The 12682-nt window shown below is 37.1% G+C and overlaps 1 long non-coding RNA gene across 1 annotated transcript in view; it reads left to right on the top strand.

Moving 5' to 3' along the window:
- Positions 1–7503, top strand: part of LOC107501190 — a 105850-nt gene extending 98347 nt beyond the window's left edge. Inside the window, exons 6-9 of the long non-coding RNA XR_001594701.2 lie at positions 509–603; positions 3239–3345; positions 5819–5912; positions 6582–7503. This is a non-coding gene — a long non-coding RNA (uncharacterized LOC107501190). The remainder of the gene's footprint in view (positions 1–508; positions 604–3238; positions 3346–5818; positions 5913–6581) is intronic.
- Positions 7504–12682: the final 5179 nt, after the last annotated feature.

Here is a 12682-nt window from a genome sequence, read left to right as displayed (position 1 = left end):
CATGTGGCCAAAGAAACTAGGGAAAATGTCTATGGGATGCTAGCTTTATGTTCCTATGACTGTTAAAGAGAATTCCTGTTGAGAGTGAAAAGGACAGATCCAGTGTGTTGAAGCATCAATGCCTTTGCAAAGCTCAGTTGAGAATGGAACTGAGGCTTTGGGAATAACTGTGGCTGTGAACTAAAAAGCAAACCACTCAGGCATGAGCTTTGTTTCCTACCTGCATGAACTGAGCTTTTCTCAAGTCTTACCTCTATGTAAATGTCACTGTATCTAGGATATGCCAAAAAATGTAGCCTATAAGAGTGGAGATTCTATGTGGAGTTGGAAACTGCATTGTGAGCACTAGAAAGCAAATGCAAAATTGTGGTCTAAAGGTCATGTATGCGATTGAATGTGTTGAGATTTTTGTGGCGTGCAAGGCTAAAGACCTAACTTTCATATCCGTCACCAAAGTAGGACTTTGTAGTTTTTGGTTTATTGAATTTGGTCCTCCAATGTTCTATAGCAGACCAGAAGAGACTTACTGCAAGCTGCTGGTATCAAGGCTCGGCGCTCTGCTTCCATCCTCAAGAGACAGAAGGAATCCAAATACAAGGCCAGGTACGCTTTAAAAGAAGATAGGAGCCCAAGTGTAATCATTTAATCATGTTAAGTCATGCCCCTTTCAGAGTTCAGATTCTGACTTGTGACAAATAACTCCACTGGCTATCAATTTAAATGGGCTCAGTAAGGCAGGAAAAGAGAATTTGGCCAAAAATTCAGGACCTGCTATATGAATTTTAAAGAGAACTTGAATGCTTCTGATTCTCAGGATATTGCTTTGCTTTCTGCTGCTATTGGCTTGGTCCTTTGGAAGATAAAGTGAATGCTTTGGTTAGGCCGTACGTGTTCTAGTTCCTGAAAAGTTGGGTTTTATCTTTGTACCACATACAACTGTGAATGAAAATCAGGAAATGTATCTTGCTTTTATAGCTACAAATCAAGAAAAAGGTTTGACTGTACACCTCATCAAGAAAGGTATTTATCGTACCTGCTTCTTCTAACCTGCTACCCTCGGGGGCTTACTTAATCCTCTTGTAATGCTTTCTGTTCTCTTTAACTTTTTTTTTTCCTTTTGTAGATGTACACTGGATCCCTGGTGTTATATAAATGTTTCTTTGTGTGTTTATTTCTGAAGGATTCATAAGTAGTGTGTGAAGTAAAATCAGAATACTAATGCTACTTTTCTATATTATCTACTTATAATTTTATTTTGGGTTGATCTTTTGTATTTTGTTCAGTTTTTCTCTCAAATTCTCATCTAAATCTATTAATCTCTTTCGTGTGTGAATAGATCTCCAGTGAGAGATTTAGTTACTAACTTTAGAAGGACGTAGCTTTTAACAGTTCAGTATGCTTTATGGCTGTGAGTAGTCCTACCGGACTTGTCAAATCCTAGGAAATTTTGTAGGTTGTATATTGTTTTTAGGACACAAATTTCAGGTGAAAATATACTTTATTATTTTAATTCACTGGCCTCAAACTACACACTGAAGATTTTATTGTGACCCATCTATGATTGTAGAAGGACTGTGACATACCATCTTTGGGATCTTAAATTGGCATACTCAAGACTTTTTACGTCGCTGTTCTCATATTTTAATTACCTTCCAAAACTAGTCATTTAATTATTTATTCTTTATCAAAGAAACACAAAAGGAAGTGAAGGTATTTTTAACAACATTCATTATTTTATTCAACCAACTTTTTTAAGGGTCTTTTTTTTTTTCTTCCGTGTTTTGGTTGGTCTTCACTTTAACTTTGAACACTACCAAACTGAAACAGAGGGTTTCCCAGGCTGAGAGCCCATAACTCAGGGCCAGTTGTGCACATCTCCTAGTCTGGAGACAACTCTGCAAGAGATGAATGGTCCAGCAGAAGGACAATTACCACGGAACAAAGGAAAGGAGGAATGAAACAGTCGCTATTATGGTGGCATTATATATATTAAATGAGGCAAGCTGTCCTAGAAGCATAGATCTTCCCTGGCATTTCTCTTTGATGATTTATGATATGGTTATGTTGAGTGTCCTTGTGGCCTCATATGTAGCAGAAATTACTTTCATTTTCTTTTTTTTTCAAGTTTTATTTCATTCCATAGAGCACAATCAAAGAAAACTAGGGAGGTTTCTGTTCAATGCACTGTACTCCATTTAAGCTAGGTCCCTTCTTGTTAGCAGAGAAAGGGGAATTTGGACTGGCAAATTTTATCTATTAGAACAATGATAAACAGCACTAGACTATTCTCACCTTTACTGGAATGTTGCCCTTAACCTTCAGTGTCATATGCTTTTACTTTCATGTGCTTTTTCCCAGCTATAAAAATCAGAATATAACTATGCATTGAAATAATTTTCAATTTCTTTATCTCTTCAGCTGAGTCAGATATTTTCAAATATATCATTATATTATTTAAATTTTAACATCTCTAAGAAAGGTGTTATTACTAAATCCATTACTGAAACTTACATACATTACATACTTAGTAACTGGCAAGATCAGAATTCAAGCCAGAGCAGTTGGGATTAAAAGTGAAAAGCCAGATACTGTTTGTTATATGGTGCCAAATTCTTGCTGAGTTTCGCTACATAATACACATTATTACTAAGAAGATATCTTCCATGCCAGCAACTCTTGGGCACTCTTCCTTTAAAAACTCTAACCCAAATTAGATTATATTTTTGTCCTCTGGCCCTAGGGCTCATTCTTTCCCAAATGAAGAATCATAGTCTAGCACCAGGTTAAAGGAAGTCATCTTAGGACAAAAGAAAGGGACTGTGTTTATTTTAACTGATATAGAAACATTTCATGTCCAATTATAAGCCACTATTTAAGCCAAAGGGAAAAATAGTTATTGTTTTGATGGTCTACTGTGACATTATGAAAGAAACCATCAAATCACATGATTCACAAAGAAAATGGCATCCTTTTTTTGGATGGATGATAGCAGCATATAATCAGAATTCTGAGATCAGATATTTTTTCTCTTTTGGAATGAAATTATGGGTCTGAGTTATGTTTATTTTTAGTTTCTCCTTTCAACTTCAAAGATTCTAGTCAGTGCTTTAACATCTAAAGTTTATGAGTTTCTTTTTCATAGAGTAAAAGAGAACATTTTAATTTGTTTATTGAGTCAGTACTAACCACTCCAATTAGTGTTACATTTAATCATTTTCTGGATTTTCTTATGTCTTAGATTGTATTCTTCTAGAAGCAGACCAGAAGTGATTTATTTGGGAGGTGACCCCAGAAAACACCTGTAGGAAAGCAGAGACACAGGGAAGGAAATAAAGCCAGTAACAGGTACGTTTACTACAGCGAGCAACTGTAGCTGGTGCTACCTCATCAGCTGTTACCAGTTAACAATGAGAGAAGCCAGTAGTTGAGATCGAACTTTTATAAACACTTACGGCAAGTTAATATTATCAATACACACATTTATTTTTCTTGTATTTTATAAAAAAAAACATTGGTCAGAAACAGACAAAATGTTACCTCACAGCTTATGGCTGAGGATCATTGGTATAGAGCAGATGCCTCAGAATGAATGTGGCCCAGGGGAAAGTGAGCAGTGGTGCTTGCACTCAGGCAAGCCAGTATCTCAGCGTTGCTCTTGGAAGCTTTAATAACTCATCTCCCACAGTCTGCTGTGTGTGTGGCAGAGTAGGCAAACAAATGTAGGTGTTGGCTTTTAGGGCACACCTGCTACATTTTTTTTTTTCCATGGGAAACAATTAGTAAGTTATCCTAGCAGTAATCATATGGCCAGGGCATGAAAACAAAATGGATCAGCAGTGCTAATATTCACTGGACATCCTTAAAAAGCATTCTTACTTCCCCTTTAACTTTGATATTTTCTTATCACCTTCTTAAAGATTTACACATTATTGATATGATTATGGCATAAATGCTTTTACTCCCTTCCCTACCACACATTTATACTCTATTTCTAGGGATTATTTGAGATTTTAAGAACAAAGCTCCAGGGATTTGTGCTTCCAGTATAATGATGGAAACTCCTAACAGAACTCTCCCACAGATGAAATGAACATTTATAGACTTGGACAAAATGAAAATAAAAAAAAATAATAAAATGTCTACCTGGAGGTGCTGGAAAGTGATCAAAAGCAGGCAGATTTTGGAAAAGAGTCAAAATTTGGAAAAAGGCATGGGTGAATTTTCTGGTTTTATGAACTTTGCCCACACAGGCTGTAGCTGTAACATGATACGGGACAGCTAAGGTGAGCCTGAGTTTTTAGTTTGAGTATAACCACAAGTGCACAAAATAATCAACATTACACAGAAAAAAGATTATGAAATCCAGAGTCTCAACAATATCACATCCATAATATCTAGATATGATTTAAAGCGATTCAAAAATAACGATAATAAAAGCAAACCAACAACAGGATGAAGGAAAAGTTACCCATAAAAACTAAAATATGGATATAAATTGTAAGATAATCCTGATATTGGATTTGTCAGAAAGGACTTTAAATTAGCTATTATAATTATGTCCAGTGAGGCAAAGGAAAATATTCTTGTAGCAAGTAAAAAGAATTATTCTCAGTGTAGAAATAGAAAATAGAAAAAGGACCAAAAGGAATTATTAGAATTAAAATAATAGAATGCCTGATAATTTTTAAAAGGATGAGCCCAATAGGCAAAATGGAGATAACTAAAGAAAGAATCAGTGAGCTTTGACACAGATAAATAGAAATTAGCTAAATTTTCCCAAATTTGGTGAAAGAAAAATTTACAAATTCAAGAAGTTCAACAACCCCTAAATAGAAAAAATATAAAGAAAACTTTATGTGGTCACTTCAGAGTAAACAAATTTTAAAAACGAAGATAAAAAGAAAATCTCAAAAACAGCCGAAGTAAAAATGACATATTATATATAAAGGAACAACAATTCTAATGACCTCAGAATTCTAATCAGAAAATATAAGGATGAGAAGACAGTGAAATGACATCTTTAAAGTGCTAAAAGAAAAAAAAATTGCCAACATGACAATCTTATACTCAATATCCAACAAAAAACAAAAACACTTTCACATTAAAGAAATCTAAGAAAATTTGTTGCCAGTAGAACTTCAGTATAAGAAATGCTAAAAGAATTTCTTTAGTACAAAGAGAAATGACATAAGAAGAAAACACGGATCTTAGGGAAGGAATAAAAAATATCAGAAATGGTAAATATATTGGTAAATATAAAATATTTTTTCTATTTAATTTTTAAAAATAAAATATGATTGTTTAAAACAAAATATCAGAACATTGTTTTTTGGTTTTAAAATGCATTTGTGTGTGTGTGTGTGTGTGTGTATGTGTATAAAACAACTATAGCATGAAGTTTGCCAGAATAAAGAAATCTATATGACTTTAAGGTTTATATATTTTATGTAAAGTAGTACAGTATTAACTTTATATAGACTGTGAAAAGTTTAGGGTGTATAATATTATCCCTGGAATAACCACTAAAAATTGTAGTGCTGTATTCCCAATAATAAGTTAAAATAGAATTTTAAAATGATTCAAATAATTTTATTTATTAATACCATCAAGGTTCATCTATATTGTCGCAAATGACAGGATTTTCTTCTTTTTCATAAACCAAATATATTGGTTTTGGAAGGAAAATATATGTTGAAACTTTTTAAAAATGGAGAGCAATATAATAAAATGCTTGGGAAAACAGAGAGAATGTTTATTTGTTAATAATATTGAAAAGATCTTTTAATAACAGAATGCATTTAATTCTGTTTTATTTTAGATATTTGTCCAGAATCTGTAAAGTATATCTATTAGGCATGAATTCTTTGTGCAGTAGCTCCTAGAGCAGAATTTATTCAGACACGGGACTAAAGGTATTTTTTCTTTGTTACGTATACATTTTTAGCTTTACTTGAGGGAAATAGTTGAATAAATAGCTGATATTTGGAGATGAGAAAGTGGTTTGGAAAAAGCAGAGCTTTCCTGTCTTTACATTCTGGATTTAAAAGTTTCAAAATATAAACCTTAACACTCTTGGACATCAGTATAACAAGATAAAGTGAATATCTCTTTAGTTAACTGAAGTCCCATAGTTTGGGTCTGAGCAACACTCTGCAAGTGACCTTCTGATATAATTTAGTTTATTTTTGGATTTTAAATTTTATATTAGATGTAAAAATTAAAACCACATGTGCTTCACATTATATTTTGACATAGTGGAATCATAAGGAAGAGCTTTCTTACAATTAGAGACATCCAGGCGTGGACCTTGTTAAAGTTTACCAGCTGTCCATGGTATGAGAAGTGGTAGCAGTTTAGATCTCAGTGACTTTGGGGGCTTGTTCAAATTCTAAAATTAAATGACTGTGAATTCCATGTTTGTTTGACTTCAATGCAGGGGTTTTCACCATTACATTATGAATGTTTATTTCCCCACTGCTGTCTATGCTTTCCTCCCCAAACACCTCTACTCTTTATGTCTGGTTATCTTCGTCCCCGGGGACATTTGATCATCTGTCCCTTACTCTCCCTTTCATGTCTAGTGCTTTTATGTTCCTGTTATAGCCCAATGGTGGACAGAAAATCCAGAAATGACCAGCAGAAGCAGCGGGAAGTAAGGACATAAGAGGTGAGCCGTAAATAAAAGTGGCTTCTTAATGATAGAAGAAAGGCTTTAAATGGGACACCAAGACCCTGTAATAACACATCCAATCATTAGTGAAATGGGCGTAATTTGTCTCCTGCATGAAAGGAGTTGTCTTCTGAAAGTTTTTTCTTCCAACCTTTCATCTTGCCACCTTTTTACAGACATTTGCAGCTCTTATGCTGCTTCCTGGTCATCTAACTTTATTCACGGATGAAATATATAGCCTATGTCCTATCCTCTCAGCAGCCTTATCTATGATGTTAGCTACCATGACTGACTATCCTAGCAATGAGTATGTGTAGTTAATGTGTTATCCTTTCTCAGGTAACATGTTGGCCTCACAGGAAGGGGTCTTATTCTAGTAACTCTGGTCTCTGGAGGGCAGGCCATTGAGGGACGCTTGGAAGCCCCTTGGTGGCCTTTGATCACATCAGGTAGTTGCTCATTTCACCTATTTTTAGGTACCAGTTTGAGGAGCGTACAGCTCCTCTGCCCATCATTGCTACTTTCGTCCTATCCCAGATAACACTACTACCCAATGCAGCTGCTAGAAGGGCAAGGGAAAGGTGTGACTTACCAAGGATGCCCTCTTCTGAGTGTATTGACAGTAAGTGCGGTGGCACAGGGGACCCATGAACCACACATAAGTTCCAGGTACTGCAAAACACAGTTCTAAAGTCACAGAGCTGGTGTTGGTTCTAAAACTCAGGAATTTCTCAGGTGAAATCTGAAACTGGCCCCCATATAGGGAAGGCAGAGAGAGACCCAAGATAAAGGCAGGCCACTCCAGATTGGTAGGTGGAAGTTTTACCAAGCAAGGGAACTTAACTTGCAAAGCTTGTCTTGGGCCGTGAGATGAGTAGATCTCCAGTCCCACCCTCCAGAATTTTGGGTTTGTAGAGAGACCTTAACAGGGTTCAGTCATGTATACTGTCTACATGGTCTCGACAATACCTTACTCTCTCAAGGATGCGTCCTCGAAAATAGCACCCACAGTGGGAAATGAGGGCAAAAGATATATGCTAAGAACAAGGAGGGAATGAGGAGCCTCCAATTGCCTGGGTCTAGCTTGAGGTCAACTGGTGGTCATGCTCTCTTGAGAACCTCCTCCAACAGCTGAGGGCAAAACTTGGATTCAAAGATAAATCTGTAGATTGCAAACCAAATGCTTCCACCTGAAAGTAAAAGCACGTCTAGTTTTCTATATCATTATTATTATTATTATTTCTCTACAGCAAAGGAAAAGGAAAAGGAGAGAATGAGACTGGGCAGGGTTCTTGGAAAAATAGGAAAGGGGCATAAATGTAGAAAAGAGAACCTCTTAGATATTTAGATTTTTCAACAGACCAGTAACCAGCATTGTTTGGACAGCAAATCTCAGCAGCTAAATTTCATGCTGGTAAGTAATGCTGACTTTTAGATATACCAAATGGAAATAATGTGGCCTCATCAATGATAAAGCCAGGAGCAGGTGAAGACTTCTGTCATCTTACCTTTGTCTGTGGGAGGTATCAGAAGCCACCAACACAGAGCAGCAGTCCACAGGGCTTTGCAAGCAGTCTCTGTGGTGTGAACAGGTTGGATCTTTTCCCCTTCTGTGCTGAGCTAAAAATAAAACTACCTCACTCTAAGTGCCCTCTGGCCAGCTGCCTGCCATCTATTAGTAGAAAAGACTGGGTAGGAATAATGACTAGTGCTTCCTGTGTTTTTATCAAAAAGGCCCGAATTTACAATTTCAAGTTCAGTATTATATTTCCTTGCAGAGTACTCTATTCCAGGCTCTCTCCTCCCCTTCTGTCTGTCCTCCCCATATTTCAAGTGAAGCAATGTATAGAAGCACCACAAATGGACTTATGGGGGTGGCTGTCACTATGACTTCAAGGTGCAAATGATTTACTGAAGCCCTGTGGTCACACAGGAGTACAAAAGGCTGGTGAGTGCTCAAGAACCACAGCAAACCTTTATTTTCTTTTTTTCTATGGGACTATTACAACCCCCTTCCTTAGACTGGCTGAGGAGGAAGTTGATGACTAACTGTGTTTCCTGGTATGGATTCTGTCTGTATTAGGTTAATATATCTTTGTCCAGATATTGCTAAGGCATCAAAACCTATCAATGGCCCTCAACCTGATGTTATTACTGGCAGAACCAGCTTGTGAGATTTACTCAATTCATGAGTTATTCAGAATCTTGTTTCTTCTTACTGTTCCACTTTCTCTCTTAGTTCCATCACCAACCCTCTTCTTCATTAGTCTGTTCACCAACCCTTAGGGATGTTGGAAATGAAATAGTCCTACATCCAACACTTGTTCATACCACTGTCTGTCTGTCCGTCTGTCTGTCTGCCTGCCTCCTTCCCCGCCCTCATCGTGTATCTCTGTCTCTGTCTCTATTTCTGTCTCTGTCTTTCTGTATGTCCTCTGCTTCTCTGTTTGTACTCTATTCATTCGTTAGGGTTTAAATCAATACCTTCTTTCTCTGTAAAGGTTTTCTTTCTCTGGCCCTCTTTAACTTTATTTCCCCAAATGAGGTCCATGTTCTGATAGCATTAGCATCATGTAGAAGCTTTTAGAAATGCAAATTCTCTGACCCCACCTGAGATTTACTGAATCAGATTCTGCAATTTAACAAGATCCCCAAGTGTTTTCTACATACATTGATTTTGAGAAGCACTGTTTTAAAGCACTACTGCCCAGCTCATTTGGTTTTTAGCAGCTGTCTTCCCAAATATATCTTAAGTTCATGAAGGAAGTGACCTTGGATTCGAGCTCTTTGTATCCCCAGTGCTGTATTCACAATGTCCAGTGATTGACGGTTGTATAGTTATTCAATAAACAGGTACTGAGCTTGGCACCAAAGGTATTAACACAACTAGATAGGAACCTTTTAAATGTTCCCAGGTGCATCGTCCTGCCCAAGTCCTGTTGCCCTGGGGTCTCCTCACGAATTAAATTTAAGTGGACTTCAGTGCTGTAGAAGAAAGGTGGATTCTTCTCTGGCTGGAAAATAAGAATAATTTCTGAGTGCATTGCAAGCTGATCAACTGGATTTTCTAAATTCCTTTATGTTCACATAGTACATGAAGCCAAGCTGACTTAATTATGAGGCCCTATTAAAAGCTATAGGGTAGAGAAAATTCTAAGTGAAATGTAAGGAAAAGAGATACTGCTAATCCCTTCTGGTCTCACTGAATTGTTGGAAGAAGAACTAGGGAAACAGGCCATGAGACATATTCGTCTTGTCCTCTTGACTCTTCCACGGTCCTGGAGCAGGGAGGTATTTTGGATATATAAAGGAGAAATCTGAGCGAGGCTTTTATTTCACTCCCCATTTGTGACTGTGGAAGCAGTGCCACTTTGCCCTGCAGGATTGGAGATGAAACAGAAATCCCAGACTTACCTCAAGGGACCTCCTACTCCATAGCAAAGGAGGGTTCCACTGAGCAAGAGGAGATGTCTGATATGGAGGAAATGGACCTTGAGGCAGGTGAGCAGTGGGACACTAAGAAAACACTCAGACAGGACAAAGGTGTAATCAAGAGCTGGTATGTCAGTCCATGGTCATCAAAGACCAACAGTCCTTTTTATCTGCTGCTTCACCATTCATTACTTCCTTCTACATTGTCCAAGATGACCATTCCAGCTGCAGTCATCATATCTGTATTCCAGTCAGTGGGAAGAAGAATGAGGAGGCAAAGTGTAGATCCCCACCCTTTTAAGAAATAGTCAATTAGGCAATAAATGGTATATTCATATAAAGTAAGTAGCAGAATTGAACAAAGGGACTGTTGACAAGAATGTGAGCAGAATTAGGAGAAAAGTAACTAAATACCAGGACTATCACTGGAACATACTCACTAGGCCTGAAGGGACACAGAGAGGGAAGGGGTAGTTATCTGCATCTACAGGGAGCTGTAACCATTGTAAAGGCTCATCATAGAGGGGGCTTGGCTGTTGGTGAAGGAATGCACCACACCAATTTATAGCCTGGTACACACAGAAAACTTTTTTCAAACTACTTCGAATGTAAATCTGTAGTTAGATATATCCTGGGAACAAAAGGAACTGCAAATAAATCATCAATTCATTTGATAATCTTAGAGTTAGTAGTAGTAGCCCAAACTCTCACCCCTCCCATCCTTGGTGTCTCCTTGGCCAAGCCCAAATGGAAGTCAGAGGTCGAGGGATCCCACTGATGTACTCTATAAAAGTCCATTTTCCAAGTCAGAAAGCTTAATTTGGAGGGTTAAACAGGGCATACCCAGGATATTTCTTCTCATTTCCATGTAACATTTAGGCTTATGTATCATTGGCCTGAATTAAGTCACATGCCACATGGATAATGTGGTTTTTTAAAATATGTGTGGCTCTAATGATGGCTAAAAATTAGGGTTCTCTTTACAAAGGAAGATCAGAATGGTTGGAGAGGCAATTACCAGTCTCTGAAGTATAGGCTACTTCCTGATATAAAAGTATCCAGTAACATTTGTCTATTTGTCATCTTTAAAGAAATGTAATGGCTTTTAATAGTGACCATTCACTATTGTTCTGTTGTTAAAACCATGAATGCTTTCCATTGGCTACTAAAGTCTCCTGCTTTTGGATCTAACTAGTGCCTTTTTTTAAAAGAGGAGGAAAAATTCCAACTAAATAGGGAATACTCTTTGGTATATTTGAAAGAGACCTCCCACCATCTGGCCTTCTGGTCAGCAGAGCTACTTTTCAAAGAGCCCATGAGTTGAGTGCCCATGCTATCATTCGTTATTTTTATTCAACTGCGGTTTGCATGTGGTGCAATGTGTATGGAATTAAGAATTCCTTTCATATCCTATAAGTTTTCTGCCCTCTATGATGGCCCACACACCCATTTAGTATCTCATTTTCCTTCTTATGCCATTTAAATATAGTCTGGCTCATATCTTTTTCCCTTTTCTACTGATATCCTACATGCACATTAATGTTTGTGACCTAAAAGTTAGGTTAACTTCCTGCCTAAAGTAGGAAGAAGCAGAAGGAAGTTTATAGGGAGAAGTTTGATGCTTTACTGGAGAAGATTTTTGTTTCTAAACTTTGTCTCCTGTGAGGAATAAAAACTGATGATCCCAAAGCCCTCCATTCAGGGTCACTGGTCTGAGGCACTTGATAATTGTATGTGCTGTTGCAATGGAAATTCAGCTACTAAAATAGTTTAAAAACCTCCCCTGAAGGAGATTTGATCTAAAGAGATCTTAACGATGGTGAAGAATGTATTCAGTCACTTAATAAAATATTTTTCTAGTTAGTAGTCAGGTTTAACAATTGATATGCTGTTAAATTAAAACTGTCACAAACCAGAATATAAATCTTATTTTAAAAGAAGCTGTGTATGTCTGTGGAAAAAAAGAATGGATGTATAATAGAGTAGAATGAGATATTTAATATGTAGCCCAAAAGTTTGGTTTATTAACAAAAAGTCGGATGTCTGAAACTTTTTATACAAATTGGCTTGGTTTACAAGAGATGACTCAGCTTTGGCTTCTCCAGTGTTTAGGGAGGAGAGAAGCCAACAGCAAATGCCTCAATGGTATACGTGTGATGAAAACTGAGTACACTTTCACATGATGGCAGGCGTGCACACCTGAAATTAAACTGCTGTACCACATCAAAGTCAGAAACAATAAATCTGCAAAGGTGAAAATAAATTGTTGGTCCCTTCTTATTTTCTCTTGGAAGACTCTATAATAAACCACTATTTTTCTTCCACCCATTTTCCCAATTTTTGCTCCTCTTATTTTCATAAATTAATAGAGGAAAGTATTATCAGCATCCAAACTAATTTGGTCTTGTGGTTGCACAGAAGATTAAATAGTCATCTAACACAAGAATAATTTAAAGGCCACTCCGCCCTCTTTTTAATTCCCCAATGAATTACTTGACAAGATGCCACCAAGGCAACTCAGTGTAAAAGAACAGTATTAGTGTGGACACAAAAGCAAGAAGATCAGTCACAGCCATTAAG

Source organism: Rousettus aegyptiacus, unplaced genomic scaffold, assembly GCF_014176215.1.
Source record: "Rousettus aegyptiacus isolate mRouAeg1 unplaced genomic scaffold, mRouAeg1.p scaffold_m13_p_3, whole genome shotgun sequence".
Taxonomy (NCBI): Eukaryota; Metazoa; Chordata; class Mammalia; order Chiroptera; family Pteropodidae; genus Rousettus; species Rousettus aegyptiacus.
The sequence above is the reverse complement of the archived record's forward strand: the minus strand, read 5'-3'. Positions and strand labels throughout refer to the sequence as shown.